Source organism: Macrotis lagotis, chromosome 4 (genome assembly GCF_037893015.1).
Source record: "Macrotis lagotis isolate mMagLag1 chromosome 4, bilby.v1.9.chrom.fasta, whole genome shotgun sequence".
Taxonomy (NCBI): Eukaryota; Metazoa; Chordata; class Mammalia; order Peramelemorphia; family Peramelidae; genus Macrotis; species Macrotis lagotis.
The window spans coordinates 102020545-102041361 of record NC_133661.1 but is presented as its reverse complement, the minus strand read 5'-3'; the positions used below and the strand labels follow the sequence as shown (position 1 = coordinate 102041361).

The following is a 20817-nucleotide window of genomic DNA, read 5'->3' as shown; positions in this document are numbered from 1 at the left end:
AACTAAAGCTAATGTTGCAAAATTATAAAGAGCAATCATGCTCTTTGAAAAAGATATGAAAGGGGGCGGCTAGGTGGCGTAGTGGATAAAGCACCGGCCCTGGAGTCAGGAGTACCTGGGTTCAAATCCGGTCTCAGACACTTAATAACTACCTAGCTGTGTGGCCTTGGGCAAGCCACTTAACTCCATTTGCCTTACAAAAATACCTAAAAAAAAATATGAAAATACACCCTGTTCCATTGATATACAGGGAAAGAAGATCTATGAGTATAATATATTACTCATAATTTCAAACTTTTTCAATGTATTAATGAATTATCCTGAATTTTGCTCTCTTTTATTTTTATTTTATATTTACAAATGGTATTTGTTATATCTGCAGCTAAACCAAGACTGGAATCAAGAAGACCTGAGTTCAAATTGGGCCTCAGAAACTTTCTACATGTGTGACCAATCATTTAACCACTATTTCCTCAGTTTTCTCATCTGTAAAATAGAGATAATAATAGAACCTACCTCCCAGAGTTGTTGTGAGGATCAAATGAAATAATAATTATGATGCATTTAGTATATTATCTGCTACATGGTAAATGCTATGTAAATGTTTTAATTTTTATTATTGTTCTTCTTGTTATTATTATTATATGACTGAGGGAAATTATATTTAAAAAAGCATCAATTAAGCTTTTTAAAAAGAATTATTTTTTCTTCTCTTAACTATGAAAGTTATCTAATATGATAATTTTAAGATTTATTTTTATATTTTCATTTTATGACCTTTAATATTCAGGTCACACATTCATTTTGAGTTTATTGCGGTATCCTAATTATTCCAACTGAAGTCACTTTTCCAAATATTAGCTAATTGATAGGAGAGAGTCAAAATCATGGGTGATAGAAACTAGAAATAAGGGGTGCAGGACAAAGGATACCACCAGATAGGTTTCAGTATCTGGAATTAGGTCTCTAGACCTCAAAGGCAGTGAGCTTTAATCATTAGCAAGAGGAGAAAGATTTATTGACAGTCTTGTTATAGGCCAGCCATGACTTTGAAAGCTCTGGTTATGCTAAGCCTTTATCACTTCTTTTTGATTCATTGTGGGATCCTCAGGTTCTTTCCCAGATAGACCACACAGTAGGGAAGCTACTAATGGAGACAACAGTATAAGTAGGAAAGTTGAAGGGTTCTTTAGGATGGACCAGAGTCATACACAGCCACAATTAATTGATTTTCCTCCTCTGATGTTGCCCTAGGGAAATGCTAGGAGATGCTCAGTTGGGCCCTTGATCTACTTTTAACTGTCCATCAGTTTTTAGAAAAGGACCCAGGAACCAGATAGAAGAGGTAGTAAAACCCAGAGCAATGGAAATCTGTCACAAACTAGCACTAGTAAACATTGATTTATAAAAAAAAAAAGTCTTTCAGAATAATATACCAGTTTAATGTTTTTCTATTCTAAGCAGATCTTGAATAGATTTTTGTAATTTTCTGAAACCAACATTTGGATTTTTCCCTTGAATTTCTCTTCTTTTTAACTGCTAGATTCCTCTCTTATCTGCTGCTGAATCTTTGCATCACTTTCCTTAAGGGTTTTCACGCATCTTCCTATTCTTCCTATTCTGTTACTACCATACCTGTGAAGCATTTTGTGATTTACATTCAGAACACAATGTAAAAATAAACTTCATTGTGTTATTTAAAAATTTAGGAGTCTTTGTAGCCTTGCAGTCTATTTTTAAAATGACCTTTAAAACCATTTCCAAAGAAGACAAAAGTCACAGGAGAAAAGTATACCCTGTTAATGTTTCCTTCATTAATAACTTTCCCTCCCTTGGATATATTTTCTTGCTTTGATCACTTGGAACATGGGGGTATATCAAAAGGGTAAATAACAGAATAATGAAACAGTGTGGTATGTAAAAATTGGGTTTTAATTGTAGTTGCCTTTATTAGTGACAGAGAAGATTCCTCTTTTTCATGTAAAGCAAGAATGAAAAGAGAAACCTCATTGGCTTTCAGTATACAGTGGCATGATATAATGGAAAGAATACTATTACTGGAGTCCAGTGGAAGACCAGACAGATTAAATCACTTTCCCACAGCCACATTATTAATTAGTAAAAAGGGACCATACCAGGTTTTTCACACACTTAATCTGAGTCCAACACTAGAGCTCATTCCAAAGTTCCACACTTGTTGGAATCTTTTTCTCTTTCCCTCCCATCTCAATTCAATTCAAGCCAATAAAATTTTATTATGCACCTACTTTGTACAGGCTCTAGGATAAATGCTGAGCTACAAATATAATCAGCACCCAGAAGGGAGCTGAAACACTAGAAGAGATGACTGGGAAGAATTGAAACAGTGGCACAATATTCTTGGAGCCAAAACCAAACACAACTGCTGATGGACAATGGACTCATCTTTGCTTCTCCCTCCCCAAGTGAAAGCCATTTCTTTTTTCTCCAATTTCTCCTAATACTGTGTCTGTACCTCTTTTGATACTTACCTAGCTGACCTTCTTTATCATACGTATTTGATTGAGTCCTTTGAGAATGTCTAAGATGGTTCTCTTTATCTGAACTGGTCCAATGCTTTGCATACTCAGAGAACTCCCATCGGGCAGACGGCTACTTACCAAGGCTGATCTTTAACTATTCTACAACAGATAGTCCTACAGTATTGCCTAGGAAAACGAGAGATTAGGTAACTTAATCAGGATCCCTTAGCAAGTATGTGATAAAGTTAGACCTTAAACCTAGTTCTTCCTGACTCCAAGTCTAGCTATCAATCTATCAAGCTGTCATCTCATGTGCTTTAGATGGTAAGATCCTTGAGAATAGGAACTATATGATAACTTTCTTTTTAGGCTTAGCACATAGTAGTGTTATAGGCATTTAACAACTTTTTGTTGAATTAAATTGAGTAGTATTGTGTTTAGGGAAATGTTTCAGCCTGTATTTGTATATTTAGTCACTGAATAAGCATTATTAAGCACTTCATTTGTTCCAGACACTTTTAAGTCCTTGGAATTCAAAGAAAAAAAATTCAAGGAGTTCATGTTCTAATTTGAGAGACAGCATTAAAGTAATCTTAGATGGAAGTCCCTGGAAGTTCCTAGCAGTTGTGGAATAGGGAAGATTGGAAGCTGGAGAGAAAAGTAGAAAATGCCTCTGGCGGAAGATGGAATCTGAACTGAGTCTTGAAGGAAGTCAGCAGGTGGAGCTGAAAAGGAAGAATATTCTACCCCATAGGGGTCAGCCAGCAAAAGCATGGTACCAAGGCATGGACTGTCCTGTGCAAGTAACAGGACATAGAATAGTAGCCAAGATTGTGGAGTAGGTGGTGGGGAGAAAGAAGACTGGGAAAAAAGGGGGGGGTCTGGATTTTGAAGTGCCCAAAATGCCAAACTGAAAATTTCTATTTGATCCTGGTTGTAATAGGGAACCCCTGGAGTTTATTTCATAGAAGGGTGACATGGTCAGACCTATACTTTAGGGAAATCATTTTAGCAGCTGAATAGAGAATAATTTTGAGGTGGAGGAAGGGAAATTTTAGACAGGAATACCAATTGGAAGACTACTGCAGTAATCCAGGTTTAGGGTGAGGACCGTGTAAATGGAGAGGAGACATGTAAAGGTAGAAACAACAAGAATTGGCAACAGATCAGATACGTGGGGTTAGTACAGGTTAGAAGTAAAGAATAACAGAGGTTGCAATCCTGGATGAGTAGGAGTGTGATCCTGATGACCAGGAAATTCATCTTTCTGGAAATTTGATCAGCTTTGGTCCTCACACCTGCCTCATCAGGATCCTCTGAAATCTTTTTCTCTCTGAGTTTATAGCCCACCCACATCCCACAAACTACACTTCTTGGTTTGGAGGCTGCCAGTATTATGTCTCCTAGATGAGCTCCTTCTCTCCTCCCCTATGTGACCACTCACAGTCCTGCTTTTCAGCTTCCTTTTGTGTATCATCTTCTCCCCTGAGACTATGAACTTCTTGTGGGCAGGGACTGTATTTCTTTGCCTTATTCATATTCTTGTGCTTAGCACAGTGTCTGACCCTTAGAAGGTACATGATAAATGTGAATTGAATTAAATTAAGTGCCTTTCACTGAAATAGGGAAATTCAGAAAAAGGGTTGATGGGAGAAGATAAAGTTGAACTTTGGAAATGTTGAGCTTGAGATACCTATAGAACAATTTGTGTTGTCCACAAACAATTCCATGCATCTCCTTTTTTAATTGAAAATTTTTTTCCAATTACTTGCAACGGTAGTTTTTCAATACTCATCCATTTGCAAATTTATAAGTTTTAATTTTTTTCCACTTTCTCTTTCTCCCCCCTATCCTTGGTGGTGAATAGTATGGTAAAAGTTGTACATGTGCATTTGTGTTTAATATGTTTACATGTTAGTCATATCGTGGAAGAAGAATTGATGATGATGATGATGTTTTGTCCTGTGTTCTCAAAAAAGACCATGACATCAGGAAGGTGATGCCACAACAAGCACATGAATTGGATTTGAGTGAGGGGGTCTGTGTTGTCATCAGCCTCACTTTCTCCTCTAAAGCCATCTGGGTCCAGTAGCCAGATATGAATCAGGATGACTGGAAATGGCCCTGGCTGTAAGGCAGTCAGAGTTAAGTGACTTGCCCAAGGTCACACAGTAAGTGTTGAGTTTGAGGATGGATTTGAACTCCTGTCCTCCTGACTCCAAGGCCAGTGCTTTATCCATTCTGCTACCACTGGAGACAGGAAGAAGAATTAGAACTAAGGAGAAAGAAGGGGAAAAACATAGAAGAAGTTTTTTAAAAAGTAAACATAGTATGCTTTGCTTTGCATTCAGACACCAACATTTTTTCTCTGGACATGAATGCATCAGGTCTCTCAGGGTTGTTCTTGATCTCTGAACTGCTGAGAGGAGCTGCATCATCCTAGCTGATCATCTCCCACTGTTGTTGTTAATGTCTACAATATTCTCTTGATTCTGCTCATTAGCATCAGTTCATGAAAATCTTTTCTTGCTTCTTTAAAAAAACGCTTAGGCACTGAAGGAGATACAGAAATAATTAAGACTTGACCTCTGAAATTTAGTGGGGTGTTTGATACAATACATATATAATAACTATAGTGGAAAATGAAATATAGTAAGATAATGCACAACTAAGAAAGAAGAATTTCTCACTTGGGAAATCAGGCAAGATTTCTTTGAAGAGATAACATTTAAACAAGGCCTTGAAGGATATGTAATTTCAGAAAGTGAAGGGCATGTGATTAGTGGTTGGGCAATGTTACTACATGCCTTGGGAATGGTATGAGCATTTGTGAATGAAGAAAGGAGTTGTGTAAGATAAAGTAGGAAAGGTATAGAGAAGCCAATATATGTGGTAGACCTAGATCTAAGAGCAAAGGAACTTATACTTGATTGACTACATAAGAGGAAAACATTAAGAATTTTTTTGAATTGGGGTGGGACATGATCTGATCTGTGCTTATGGAAAGATTAATCTGATACTGGTGGTATGAAAGATGAATTCAGAGGGGAGAGATACTTCCCACTTCCTAGATGTAAGGTGATTAATATCAATTAGACTGTTAGAATAATTTAGATGGGGCTGGGGGCAAGGTGGGGTGTTGGGATATAATGAAAACATTTATTTGGTTGATAGAAGTATTAATATAAAAGATGAAACAGATTTGAGAGTTATTGGGAAGTAGATTTAATAAGAATTGATACCTAATGAAATATTGGAGATGAAAGAGACAATATTAAAATATTAAAAATTAATTCTAAGTTCGTGACTCAGTAATGACACTAATAAGAAAAGGAAATTATGGATATGTTGAATTTAAGATAAGAATAGTACATTCAAGTGAAGAGTCCAATAATAATTAGAAATGTTGTACTGGGGTTTAGTGTGATTTTTTTTTTAACCTTAGTGCTAAAGGAACAAAGAGATGAGACAGTTCTTTAAATGAGTGGAGGGGTCAGCAGAAGATATTTTAAGATTGGAGAATTTTGTAGGCATGATTTTAACACAGATTGATAATCAATGAAAAGAGAGAGAATGAATAATTCATACAGCAAATAGTAATGAGTAAGGAAAGGATATTAGAATAAGGGCACTAGTGGAATAGTTAGCCTCAGCAAGGAGTAGAGCCACTATTTACTCCTTAGAAATGGGGGAATTAGGAAAGTTAGTAAAGAGACTGAGGTGTTTTGAAGTGGGGGGGTGGCAAGTAAGGACCTACAATGGATAGACTTGATCCTCTTCAAAAAGTATGAGTCAAGGTAATTTGCTATGGTTGGACAGAATAAAGGAAGGACTGTGGGCTAAAGAAATCTGAAGGTTTGAAACAGTAATTTTGGGTATAAGGGAATAGAGCATCAATGAGACAAGAATAACTATTGGCCAACAGCAGTGAAGCTCTATCTGGTGTCAAAGGATCAAAGCTATAGAGATGGGAGAGATCTTAGAGGAACATTGAGTCCAACTTCCTCATTTGATACTGAGTCTTGGAAGTTAAATGATTATCCTAGGGTTGCATAGCTAGTAAGTGACTGAGGTGAAATTTAAATTCAAATCTTCCTGTTTGCAAGTCCAGTGCCCTGTTTTGAGAAATAAGTTTATAGAGAATCAAATCAGGTCAATTTAGTTATTCAGGAAGTTGAAGAAAATGATCTCTCCTTTAATTTACTATCAAGTCTAACTGAAACAAGGTATTCACATCAAAAAAAAATTAAGGCAGCATGATAGAATAGAAAGAACATTAGATTTGGGTCAGAATCAGCTCTGAATTAGCAATGTTTCAGGTACTTCATCTGGAAAATTGGCAACAATTGGAAATAGTTGTTATTTCTGTGCATTTGTAATCTCCTCAGTTTGCAGACCTCCTCCATCATTGTGTCTTGTGACCCAACTAGAATTTCTTAGCCATTATAATTGTGATTTACATCTTTCTGGAAATTCTTAAATGTGGCCTAGGTGGGTCTTAGAGGGATGTGGTTGATGCATTCTTCTCCTGTTGATCTTTACCAAAAGACTGGGTGACTATTTAGGAGCATGATGGTAGAGGAGAGTTTTGTTTAAAAATAAGTTGTACAAGACAATTTCTAAAGAATTTCTAAAGAAATTTCTAAAATGTAATTTAGCAATTATATGATTCTGTTTGTGCCTGTCGTATTATGTTAGTATTTGAAAAAGCAAACTCTCCACCTTCTCTCCTCATGTCATTAACAATTGAATCTCACATGGAAATACCCCTAGAAATTTCAGATCTTGGCACCACCATTTGATTCCTAGTAATTTTTACTGCATTGGAAAAATATGATTCACTACACCTCCCAAAGTTTTATTTTTCCAACATGCCCACACAAATCATGATAACTGTATTGTTTAGGCTAGAATACTTAGCCTAAAACATGATATAGTGTCAAAAATGTTTTTTAACTCTTATGGTTTGATAGCAAATTATAAGAGGGTCTGGGGTCACAAAAATTTGATGGCATTTGAGTGGGAAAGGGGGGTAATTAGATGGGAGGCATATTGCTCTTAGTTATTGATAGAATAATATGACAGAATTTTAGAATTCCCCAAAGAAAATAATTGCTTTGATGACTAACAGGTAAGTGACAGAGGTGATATTTAAATTAAACTTTCGTCCTCTTCTCAGTGGGTAATTGACAAAATAGTAATGTTAAGAAAAATTTTAGTCTAATGATTAATGTTTGTCCAATACATTGTTTGTGTCCCTAAGGTTAAAGTTGTTGGCCTAATGCGAGAGCTTTTAAAAGGAACTTTTTTTGAAAAATGTGTTTATTAATTCAGCATTTTTAGTTGACCTAAAATGCTGAGCTTTCAGTTTATATCCTCCAAACACCTAAATTTCCGGTTCAAAAAGAAATACCAACCAAACAGAAATGAGAATTAGTATTTACTTAGATAACAGCAGATCTAAATATTCAGTAAAATGTATCACCATGTGTGTTTTCTACATGTATACATATTCAAAAAGTTTCTCACTAGAATTCTTAACATATAAACAAATTGTAATACATTTATGAACTTCTCATAACCAAGAAAATTTTTTTGTTTTTTTTACTTTAACATCTTAGAAAAAATAAAAGTTTGCACTGAATTGAAGATTTAGTTCCCTCTTTCTAAGTTTGCCTAGAGCTAACAAAGTATTCCTGCTCCTAGAGATGTTCTTTCTCATTTACTTTTCATCATTCAGTCTTTTTTATTAGTTAGTTCTCTTAGGTCTAATTATGTTGTTCCCCTGCTTAGTAAACTCCAAGAACAAATACAAAATGGTATTCAAAGCCCTTGAAAACCTAGCCCATGCTTACTTTTCCCATCTTCTTACACCTTACTCCCTAACATGTACTTTTTGATTCAGTGACATTGGCCTCCACTGTTCTGACTACTAACATCCCTGGCTTTCTTTAAATCCCAACTAAAATACGACCCATTATAGTAAGCTCCCTCTTAATCCTCTTAATTCTAGTGCCTTTTCTCTATTAGTTCACCTGCTCTTTACATACATATGTGTATGTATGTATATAGTATGTATAGATACATATAAATGTATATATATGTGTATATATATGTTTGTACATATACATATATTTTTTTTTGCAAGTTGTCTCCATTTGATTATAAACTTCTCGAGGATAGGGATTATTTTTTCCCTCATTTTTTATTCCCCAACAGTTAGTATAGTGTCATCTATGTATAGGCACCTTATTAGTCATTTAAAATTTCCTGGGCTTCAGTTTCCTCAACTGTAAAAATTAGGAGGATGGGTTAGATAAGGTCCTTTCTCACTCTAAATCTTTGATCCTATTAACTTGATAATGATAATACTTTTCAGTAAGAATTTAATTAAGTAGATTATGAGAATTAAGTATAATGTCCCCATAGACCCTTGGAGCACAGTACTGAGTAGAGATCATTATTAATGGACTACCAAGTGGCACAATGGAGTGCTGGATTTGGAGACAGGAAGACTTGGGTTCAAATTCTACTTCAGACACTAACCCTAGGGAAGTCATTTAACCTCTGTTTGCTTCAGTTTGTTCATTTATTAAAGGCAGATAATAGCACTTATCTCCTAGGGTTGTTGAGAGGATCAAATGAGATTATTTTTATAAAGCTCTTTGTAAACCATAAACACTTCATAAATTCTATTATTACTATGGTACAAAATAGGAAACACCAACATTTTATGGCTGTCAGCTCAACTTTCATTTTATTTATTTTTCCAATTGTATGTAAAGATAGTTTGCCACATTCACTTTTATAAAATTTTCTCCCCTCCATCCTTCCCTCATCTCACCCTAAGTTAGCAAGTCATCTGATATAGGTTATACATACTCAATCGTATTAAACATTTGCATATTAGTCATGCTGCAAAAGAAGAATCAGAACAAAACTACAAGAAAGAAAAAACAAAAACATTTTAAAAAGTGAAAATGTATCCTTTGATCTGCTCATATTTCTTTCTCTGAATGTAGATAACTTCTTCCATTACGAGTCCTTTAGAATTGTTTTTGTTCTGTGTTGCTGAGCAGAGCTAAGTTCATCATAGTTAATCATCCACATGATATTGCTGTCACTGTGTACATTGTTCTCCTGGCCCTTCTTACTCCACTCAACTTCTGTTCATGTAAGTATGTCCAGGTTTTTCTGGAATCTCCCTGCTCATCATTTCTTTTTTTTTTTTTTTTGTTATCAAATTTTTTTGATTTTTAATTTTTTCCCCAATTACATGCAAATGTAGTTTTAACATTTATCCAATTGCAAGTTTATGAGTTCCACATTTTTCTACCACCCGTCCTTCCTCCCTCCCCATTGCAGCAACCAACCTAATAAAAGTTAAACTTGTACAATTATGTTTAACATATTACCACATTAGTCATGTTATAAAAGAAAAATTGGAACTATGCTCATCATTTCTTATAGAAAAATAATATTTCTTTCCATTCATATATCACAACTTGTTCAGCCATTTCCCAGTTGATGGGCATCCCCTCAATATTTTTTTTTAGGTTTTTGCAAGGCAAATGGGGTTAAGTGTCGTGCCCAAGGCCACACAGTTAGGTAATTATTAAGTGTCTGAGGCCGGATTTGAACTCAGGTACTTCTGACTCTAGGGCCGGTGCTCTATTGACTGCACCATCTAGCTACCCCTATCCCCTCAATTTTCAGTTTTTTGCCACTACAAGAAGAGTTGCTTTAAATATTTTCGTACATGTGGGTATTTTCCCCTTTTTATGTCTCTTTGGGATACAGACCTGGTAGTGATATTGCTAGATCAAAGGGTATTCACAGTTTTATAGCCTTTAGGCATAGTTTCACATTGCTTTCCAGAATGTTTGGATCAGTTCATAGCTGTAGCAGCAATGCATTAGTATACCAGTTTTCCCAATTTTTATCATTTCCCTTTTCTGTCATATTAGCAAATTTGAAAGATATGAAGTGGTTCTTCAGAATTGTTTTAATTTTCATTTCTCAAATTATTAATGATTCAGAGCATTTTTTCATATGACTCTAGATAGCTTTAATTACTTCATTTGAAAATTGTTTGTTCATATCCTTTGACCATTCATCAATTAAGGAATGACTTGTTTGCTTATAAAGTTGACTCAGTTTGTCATCTCTATTTTCAGGTATTGCCATTTCTAATGATAGTGTAAGGGTAAGATTGTCAACAATCCTTTTGTTTAAATCTTTTATTCTGTTTCAGGGTCTCCTTTATAACAAATTTCTTAACTATATAATACAAAGAATCCACACAGAAAGTTGTAATTGCTTTATCTTCCCTTCTCCCCTACTCCCTGACAAAAAAAAATTCTCCCCAAATTTAGATTCTTCAATTGGTTAGTGGACTACCAGAGAAAATGAAAAATGAGAAATCGAGGTACTATTTAAATGAAGGAAAATAAATTTGACTTATTAAACTATCCCAAGCTTCAACATTAACTGCTCAAAAAAGAGGAAAAAAACAGATCTTCTCAGATTTTTCCCAGACAAATATTTCTTTTATAAAAATGAATTCCTTAGTTTTGAAACTCAATTAACTTTTTTTAGAGTTAAGCTCTTATTTAAGGAATCTGGAACTGTAATTGATAATGTTTTTCAGCATGTGTGTAAGACCATTCTAATTCATACGAAATTCTAAGATGTTCTCATCTACTTTACTGTTTGACAAATACTTAGGAATCAGCTGCTCGTGTGTGAGTTTTCTGGGAAATTGTGGTCAAAAAGTCAAAGAATAAAATATCAGAGTTCAAGCAAGTTCAAATTAATGTTTATGTTATTTTTTTAAACATTCGTTTTCCTGATAGGTTGTAGTAGCCTTGGCTGGAGAGAAACACGCTCTAAACTAAAGACATCTTAAAGAACTGGTTTTGGGCATTTGGGTTTGTTTTTTTAAATAACAATATTGTTGCTCAGTTCTACTTGATAGTGTCTAAATAGCATGCTCAACCATTGAACTACTTAGTTTGTATAAACATCTTTATATTACTGAAAGTTTATTTATACCTGGGAACAGATTAATTGGAAGGTGAGTTTTTAAAATTTTATTTGTAAATTTTATAAAATAAACTATAGAGACACATGAATAGGGCTGTATAAAAGTTTCTAATAAGAATAATTAACAATAAATTTTGTCTCTGTGATAATGTGTAACTTGTTCATACATGGGTGTTGGGAGGGGAAGATGGCAAATTATTTCTTTAAACTAGTTTAGGCATTGTGATATTTAAGCATAAACATATATGATGAACTAAAACCACAGTACATTTAGTCAGGGAATTCTTTGACACCGAAATGGGATTAAAAGTCTGTTCCCTTATAATACAAAGACTTTGTAGTACCATCAAACATTCCTTTTTTGTGATTGTTGTTTAAAAAGCATAAACTTTTGAAAGCTATTAATATGGGGCAGAGTTATATAGTGTTTTATTTTTAAATAATAATAATAATAATAATGGTTTGTAAATTTTTTTCTCTACAATAATAGTTACCGACTATCAATAAGTAATCTTTTTTTCAGTTTGAGTTTTTCATGCTTTGAATCCTTTTTTCCAAATCCTTTCCTGAGAACTTAAGACATTTCATCTACTGATTGAGATGCACATGGTTTGTGTAGGCACTCAACCTCTGAAAAAAATACTTGTGTCAGCCTGTATGCAAGGCAAGTAGTTTTCTATGGGAGCTCGACTAGTGGTTAAGTAGTAATAGCCTGTCTCTGACACAGGACCTGGCTATTTGTCTAATTACTGGTAAAGCAGATTTGGCAGATTCTGCTTCTTTCCTTCAGGCACTTGACCAGAATAAAATCATGAGCTCTCCCTTAAAAAAATAATAATCCTTCTTCTTGTTAAATTCTGGTTTGCTGTCTATCTTTTCTTATTTTTCTGTTCCTGATAGAAATCACCTTGTAGTGTTGTGATTTGGGGCCTTCTATTTTCAGTGATCAGTGTCAATACAGGGCTCATGATTAAGTAATTTTGCAAGGTAGGGGTGTGTGTGTGTGTGTGTGTGTGTGTGTGTGTGTGTGTAGACACACATGCATGCAGGCACCTCCATGCATGGTCAGGTGCATCTTCAGAAGTCCAGATATGAGGGGGAAAAGGCAATAGAGAATACTGCAGCAGAGATCAGAATCCCAAAGTTTGGGAAATGAAGAAACCTCAAATGATAGTAAAAAGGGTTTTTGGAATGCAATTGAGAGAGAACTGTGTGCATATGCCAGTTTGTATCTTTTAGGGTATGGGAGATTTTAAGTAATTTGAAACTTCCTATAAATATGGAAAATATATAAAAATTTGCTAACAGTTTCAAGTCAGCATTTTCACATTAACTCTTCTAGTATTGGACTGAATAGTAAAAGCATTACATGTTTCTGAAATACTGCTAGGAAAATGAAGAATAAATTTCAGAACTTGGTAACATGTTCTTTAGATGAATCAGAAGAGATATGGACATGGACTCTCCAACTTTGGGTTAATTTAGAATTTTTGTGCTTTATTAACAAGAAATTCTTTAGGATGTAGTAGTGCCAATCAAGTATTCATTTATAGTAATGCTCTAGGTTTCCATTTAGATCATGGGAAAAGTTTGATTTTATGGATCTAATTTTTCTTGAACATGGACCCTCCCTGCACTAGAACACAGATCTGTATATAACATTTATTGAACTGATCAAAGCTTTTGATTCTGTCAGTTGTGAGAGCTTGGGGAACATCATGGTGAAATTTGGTTGCTTGGAAAAGTTCATTAGTATTGTACAGCAGTTTCTGTTGGAAAACTTGAATAGATTCTGGATAAAGAACAATGCTCTCATGCTTTTCCATCAGTAGAGTGAAGCTGAGCTATGTGCTTGATCCCATGCTTTTCAAAGTAATGTTTTCCACAGTGTTTGTTAGGTACCTTCAACAAACACAAAAACAGCAGTGAGGTCAGCTGATGGAAAACTATTTAACTTAAAAAAGGAAACAAGTCAAGACTGAAGAAGGAGATTTGGTAGAAGCCTTTTTTTTTTTTTTACAAATGATTGTGCACCTATTGGAGGGGTGGTGAAATTATTCCATAATTCTGTGGGAAACTTTGGAACTATGAAAAAACTATGAAAACTATGAAAAAAAAATTTGGAACTATGCTCAAAGGGCTATAAAACCATTCCTACCCTGGCGGTGCTACTGCCAGCTCTACATTTCAGAAGAGATGAAATACAAGAAGAAAAAAATCGTTAGGTATTGGGATATTTATATTTCTGGTAGTGGGGATTTGGAGATTGAGGGATGCCCAGAACTTGGGAATGCCCAGGGATGCCCAGAACTCGGGAATGACTGAACAAATTTTGGTAAATGATTGAGCTGAAATGCTGTTCTGTTATGGGAAATGATGAACAGGATGCTCTCAGTAAAAAAACTTGGGAGCAGATACAATGGGAAATGTACATTCAACATAGTAACAGCAATACTGCTGGATGTTCAACTATGAATGACCTACCTTTTCCTAGCTGTTGCTGTAACTCAAAGATGGATTTTTGATAAATCCCAAAGACAGAACTGATAGTGTCTAAATACAGCCTGAAGCATACTTTTTTTCCCTTCTTTCTTTCAGTTTATTTTTCTTGAGGTTTTTTTTTTGGTGGGGGGGGGTGTTATGTTTACTTTTACAACATGACTATTGCAGTAATGTTTTTCATGGCCACACATTTTTAGCCTATACTAAGTAACTTGCTTTCTCAATGAGGGGGAGAAGAAAGCAAAGGATTGAAACTCAAGGTTTTGGAAGTAAATGTTGAAACTTGGTTTTGCATGTAGCTGGGGGGCAAAATGTAAAAAGAAAATGTAAAATGTAAAAATAAAAAATAAAAAAATTTAAAATAATAGTTAAACAAATGATTGTGCATTCAGTGAACTATCTGAGACTGAGATGTAGCAGAGGATCAATTCTCTCCTGTTTTTGCTAATTTTGGCCTAAGTCAACTCTAAGAAAGCAGGTCTTTTATCAGCCAATATCAGACCATCCATATATAGACCTTTTAGTCATAGTAAATGGAATGATGTGGTTAAGTTCACTTATCTTGGCAGTGTACTTTCCAGGGATGTCCACATAAATAATGAAATTGATACATTTTGTGCCAGAATTATCTCAGCATTTGGGAGAGATATATTTGGCTGTCTACCAAAGTGAAGGTCTACAATGGGGAGTGGGGAACTTCCAACTTGCAGGCTATATTGATTTGGTGATGTCACAGCAACCACAGGTGGAACTAAAAAGTCTAGGGCCCTTTTGGGGGTGAATTAATTAATTAGATATAGTCCATGAATGATGTTATAAATATCCAAATGGCTGGAAAAAGGTTCCCTACCCCTGGTCTACAGAGTGTTTTTGCTAGCTTCATTGTTGATTGCCTGTGAAACCTGACTTATCTACCAGCACCTTATCAGAAAATTAAACCACTTCCATTTGAATTTTCTTAAGAGGATACTGAAGATTACCTGGCAAGATAAGGTATCAGACATCTTCTCTCTTGAGCTGAACAGCCAAGCATTCAAATTCTTCTGCAGAGAGTGCAATCCCAATGGACTGACCATGTAGCCTGACTACCAAATGTACATTTACAAGACTGTATTACAGAGAATTTGCACAAGGCAAGCACTTACATGGAGACCTGAAGAAATAATACAAGAACATTCCTAAGGGCTCTCTGAAAAATTTTAGTATTGATTGTGGGACATGGGAGATATTGGCAGTCTAGCATTGACCATCTAGCATGTCCTGTTTGCATCAAAAAAGTACTGTGCTCTATAAGCAAAGCAAAATCATAGTAGCACAAAGTAAACGTGAGAGACATCTCCTTTCCAAATGATTAAATGGACTTGGTCCAAACTAAGGTAGAACCTTCCAAAACTCATACTGATCAGACTTTCTTGACCCTAACATTGTAATGTCATTGGTCTTTTTCAAGTATGAAGATGAACACCACCATTTCTGGGATACAGGTTGCTATTGATACTATAGTCTGCTAAGGCCTACTGTATGTCTTTCCATTAATTGCCATTTAGTTCAGTCCCTTGTGATTGTAATTAATGATTAACATGATGTTTTGTTTCCTGTTTCGAAACTACCAAAGTTCACTGGAATGTGTTAAAAAGACTGACTCTGATAGAGCATTTTAGGATTCTCCAAAGTGTTACTCAGTTACTAACCAGGTACCAGCCTGCTTCCCCTTTAGTTTTGATGTTAGCTCAAGGTCCATCTTCAGGCAAGACTGAAAAAGTATGTCTGTATGTTCATCTGAGAATGATAGGGTGATTTTATTGGATTGTAGACTCAATGTGTCAACACCCCAAAAGGTAGATTCATTATTGGGCTGCTGATAATCTTTCTGAACTTTGCCCTCCACAGAATAGATTCAGAACTTTTTATTCAACACTAGGTAAAAAGGAAGGGGGATTGTTAAGCTAGAGGATGTTCAGTGAAGGATAAACAGTATGGTGAAGGATGTCCATAAGGAAGCCACATAAGACTCAATTGAAGGAGCTGAATATATTTAGCATAAGGAAACAAGATAATCTGTCATACCCAAGGTAGTTTAGTCATATTCTGCTTAATGCCTGAGAGCTTCACTATAGATATTTGCTAGATGTTTCAGAGAAGAAAAAATTTCTTGATGATTTGAGCTATCCAAAAGTGGAACATGCTGCTTTGGGCAGGAGTGAGTTCCCTGTCACTTGGAAATCTTCAGGCAGAAACTCAATGACTGCTCATGGAGAGAGAGGTGAAGAAGATTCTTGATAAGAAAATCTTTAAGATCTCTTACAACTCTTAAAATTCTGTCCCCATCCAAATATATCATCATTATTTATCTCTCTCCCCTTCACTTTTTGTCTCTCATCTTTTCTTTCTATCTCTCCCCTTCCCCTCATCTTGCTCTTCCTCCTTTTTTTTGCTCTTAATTCTGCCCTCTTGACCAAGTAAATCAAGTCCAGTCCCTCTTATATGACAGCACTTTGACTCTTTAAAGAGACTTTTCATGTACTTATTAATTGTGCGTGAATAAATGATAAAGTATTTATTGTATTACTCTGCTGAAAATTTACAAATAGGAGCAAGAAAGTCTTTCAAGAAGCTTATATTTTAATGGATAAAGACAGTGTCTGTAGGGGAGAAGCGCATGGTTTGGAAATGGCCAGAATGTGACAAGGCCTGTTTTTTTGCAAGATGAGGCCACAACTCACCCACAACCTGGGATGGGAATAGAGATGAGGATGATGGCTAGAACAGAAGTGACACATTGCTTAGTTTTTTCTCTCACATGTTGCATTTCTCAATCCCTTCTCTTACTGTCTTCTAGATATGCCTCATTGGCTAGTTGGTACAGTGGAGAGTGCACTGGACCTGGAATCAGAAAGACTCGAATCCAAATGTGACTTTAGACACTAGTCATGTGACCCTGGGCAAGTCACTTACCCTCAAATCACCCAGGGTGATTTGGGAATGAAAGGAGATAATAACCATAAAGTGTCAGCGCAGTACCTATCTCATAGTGAGCACTATGTAAATCATCATTATCATCCGTAATTAATGTTTCCTGAAATGTATCCAACTAAGATTGAACACAATGAATTCCATAGTTCTGAATTCATTCTCTAAGATTGCATTAACTTTGTTGGCTGCCATAGCTTGTTATTGATTCATTGGTCCACTAAAACCATCAGATCTTTTTCACATACATTGTCTAGCCAAGCTCAATAACTTGTACAGCCAATTGAATGAGATGTTCTTTTGATATTGGTCATTGATTCTCTCATTAGTCATAGATCTAATCAATGAAATGAGAGACACGCTTCCTTCTCTTACACTTTTGACTGTATCATTTCACTTGGTATAACACAAATATATTGGAAATTGTATGTAAATAAAAGTTTAATATATCAAATTACAGTACATATAGACTTATATCCACCCAACCACCACCTCCCCATTTTGTTTTCTGATTAAACTGTTAACCTACTGTTCAGAGTTTCCTTGTGTGATCACAATCTACCTTTTCATCATGAATTCTTCACCTCCAGTCAGACCCACTACTTGCTCACTGTTATATCCTTCTCCTTATCACCACTCCCAAGTTTTGATGATGCCCAAGGCCATCCTCAGGGCATGTAGGACCTGGAGCAAATCATCCTGTTACCCTACCTCACATCTCTGACATTTTTTGTAAATGTTCAGTTCAGAATGACTATCCATTGTGAACAGTCTTGAAAGGGAATAGAAGTATTAGGTAAAGAGAGGCAGACTGTGAGGGAAGGAGAGGTTATACTCTAATATAGTCAAAGAAACCCTACTTTTTATGTATTTGACATAATGGAAAAGGTATTTGAGAAAAGCTTAAGTGAGTTGTCGATGACAAATGATACAGGTATTCCTTAGCTTCATTAGACGATAGATTTTTAAGGTTTTTATTATTTTTGTAGGCATTATTTGCTGGTTTTTTTGATTATTGAAATATCAAGTTAAAACACTTGTAGATTTCTTAACAGCCTTTTGAATCCATGATATTGTAACTTATTTCATAAGAGGAGAAATGGGTCTTTAATGACTTTGCAATAAATGGAAGTTTTATATGAAGAAAAATCAATGCTTTTCATTTTCTTGTTAATTTAAGGTCAGAGCTTACCATTTTTATTTTCATAATTAAGAACTACAACTTTCATTTAAATCTTAACATTTAAAAAATGTATTTCTTCAGATGCCAAAAATGGTTTACTATTGTTGATATTTTTTGTCCTGAATTTAAATTTTTTTTTAAATCTGTCTTCAATTCCATTTTTCCTTAACTTTCTTTGGTATTGTCAGATCCTAATGGTAAGGCAACTAAGAAATCTTTTTTATTTCCTTCATATCTTCATAAACAATCATCTGTCAATGCAGCTTCCATATTTCTGACATCATTTTTCCCCTCCCCCAACTAAAACTTGGTACATTTTTTTAATTTAGTTTTTTGCAAGGGAAATGGGGTTAAGTGGTCTTGCCCAAGGCCACACAGCTAGGTAATTATTAAATGTCTGAGACCAGATTTGACCCAAGGTATTCCTGACTCCAGGGCTGGTGCTGTATCCACTGTACCACCTAGCCACCCCCCCCAATATAGTTCTCTTTCTAGTGTTTCTGTTGTTTAAAGTCATAAAGAAAAACAGAGATGAGAAACAGATACCTGAAAAATTTTCTTGTGATCAAAGATTTTTGATAGTTTTTTATTATAGTTTCATCCTTCCCCTCATTTTTACAATAATACTGTACTAATACCACCGAATGAATGGGCAAATGAATAAATGAATGAAAAAAGCATTTATAAAGCAAATAGAAAAGTAAGGCAGTTCCTGCTCTCAAAGAACTTATATTCTAGTGGTAGAGGCAAAGTGTATAGCAGAGTTCAGCCACAGGTCTGATGGAAAGTACCCATATAGTGAAGCAGATAGGCATACCTCTTCTTTTTTTTTTTTTGTATGTTTTTTGCGAGGCAAATGGGTTTAAGTGGCTTGCCCAAGGCCACACAGCTAGGTAATTATTAAGTGTCTGAGACCGGATTTGAACCCAGGTACTCCTGACTCCAGGGCCAGTGCTTTAGCCACTGTGCCACCTAGCTGCCCCCTTTTTTTTGTTTGTTTTTGTTTTTTTGTTTGTTTTGTTTATTTTTATTTTTATTTTTTACTTTTTTGGTTTTTGTTTATTTTTTTATACCTCTTCTTTAATATCATTTCCACTGATAAAATCATGCTAGTTTTTGACATTGAGCCATTTGGCAGTAGCAAGAACTCTCTTTACCGGTTCTTCAGTAGCTGTGGCTATCATAACTTAGGAGCTGTTGCCAGGTTCCATGTTTACAGGTGCTGCTTCCCAGGTTACTGGATGCAGACACTAGATTGGAAGCAATAAGTCTTGTGTTCAGAGTCTCTGACTGTCTCCATCAGAGTGGTCAAGGTGATGGTGGTGTGACTCGCCTGCTCCCTCCTGTTTTTTCTCCTTCCTCTAAGGATGCTCAGTTGCTTCAGCTAGACTAACTTGCCTGCTTTGGGAGTGGCAATGAATTGATATTTGGGAGATGACTGGTGTCTTTTATAAAGGAATGACTAATCTCAATGTGAGAAGTGTCAAATTATGAGCTAGTAGAAGGGCTGATGATCTAGGGGGATATCATCATCCCAAGGTTTTTGTTCTTACATTCTTATTGATGGCAATTATTGCAGCTAGTGGTAAGGAAGAGAGACTCATCTACAGTGATTTCTTCCCTCAATGATGGTTGGCCTGGACACTGTTCTCATCATTTTATGAAGAAGGAAAGACACTGTTGTTCTCAAGATGCTTGTGTTCAGGATCTTGAGCTGTTTCTATTGGGACCTGAGGGGAAATGATGGTTATGGTGGTTTTGATGCTTGTGGTGGTGGTAGTAGTTTGACTTACATATGTATGTTCATATTTCTTTCAGGATACCTTGCTCTTTTAGGCTTGTTTGCCCTGTGGGTAGCATTGGTTGGCACCCCCAACCTTCTGAATGAGATCTATAGTTATTCAGAAGTGATTAGTCATATTGATAAGACTATGATATAGAGTTAAATATTTAGTCACTTAAGTTAGTTAAGTAAGAGGAAAACAACAGGTTGGATTGTATTCAAGTAATTGTACCATGTACCTTCAAAAATCTGATTCAAAAAGCAGATCTCAAGACCATTTTTAAAATATCATATTCCCCAATGATGTTATATGACTATGAATCATGAAAAATATATCAAAAGAATAAAGATTGTAAGTGATCAATATAAAGACTATAAACTTGTGTTTGGTTTTACAAAGGCATAGTTTATTGCCAACACTGACATTTCTGAAAGACAATTTAAAATGATTGCAGAATTTAGACATAAAAGGTAGTATTATAAGCTAATTAAGATCTATGGAGGAGGGGAGCAGTTTGTGACTAAAGGGATAGAGAACATTACAAAAAACAAACTGGATAATTTTGATGACATTAAATTAAAAAGTTTTCACACAAACATGACCACTGCAACCAAGATTAAAAGGGATATAGTAAATTGGAAACAATTTTTACAACTATTGTTTCTGACAAAGGACTCTTTTCTAAAAATTAATATAGAGTCAAATTTATAAAAAAAAGGCATTCTCCAATTGATAAATGATCAAAGGTTATGGAAAGGGCAATTCTCAGACAAAGAAATCAGAACTGTCTATAGTCATGAAAAATTCTCTAAATCATTATTAGAGTAATGCC

At 35.3% G+C, this 20817-nt stretch overlaps 1 protein-coding gene and 1 long non-coding RNA gene across 10 annotated transcripts in view; one reads left to right on the top strand and one right to left on the bottom strand.

The window, feature by feature from the left end:
* VTI1A (vesicle transport through interaction with t-SNAREs 1A) overlaps positions 1-20817 on the top strand; it is a 406811-nt gene that overhangs the window by 148896 nt on the left and 237098 nt on the right. The window lies entirely within an intron of this gene.
* LOC141521282 (uncharacterized) overlaps positions 1-20817 on the bottom strand; it is a 143870-nt gene that overhangs the window by 74265 nt on the left and 48788 nt on the right. For both annotated transcript variants that reach the window (XR_012477881.1, XR_012477880.1), the window contains one exon: positions 2511-2687. This is a non-coding gene — a long non-coding RNA (uncharacterized LOC141521282). The remainder of the gene's footprint in view (positions 1-2510; positions 2688-20817) is intronic.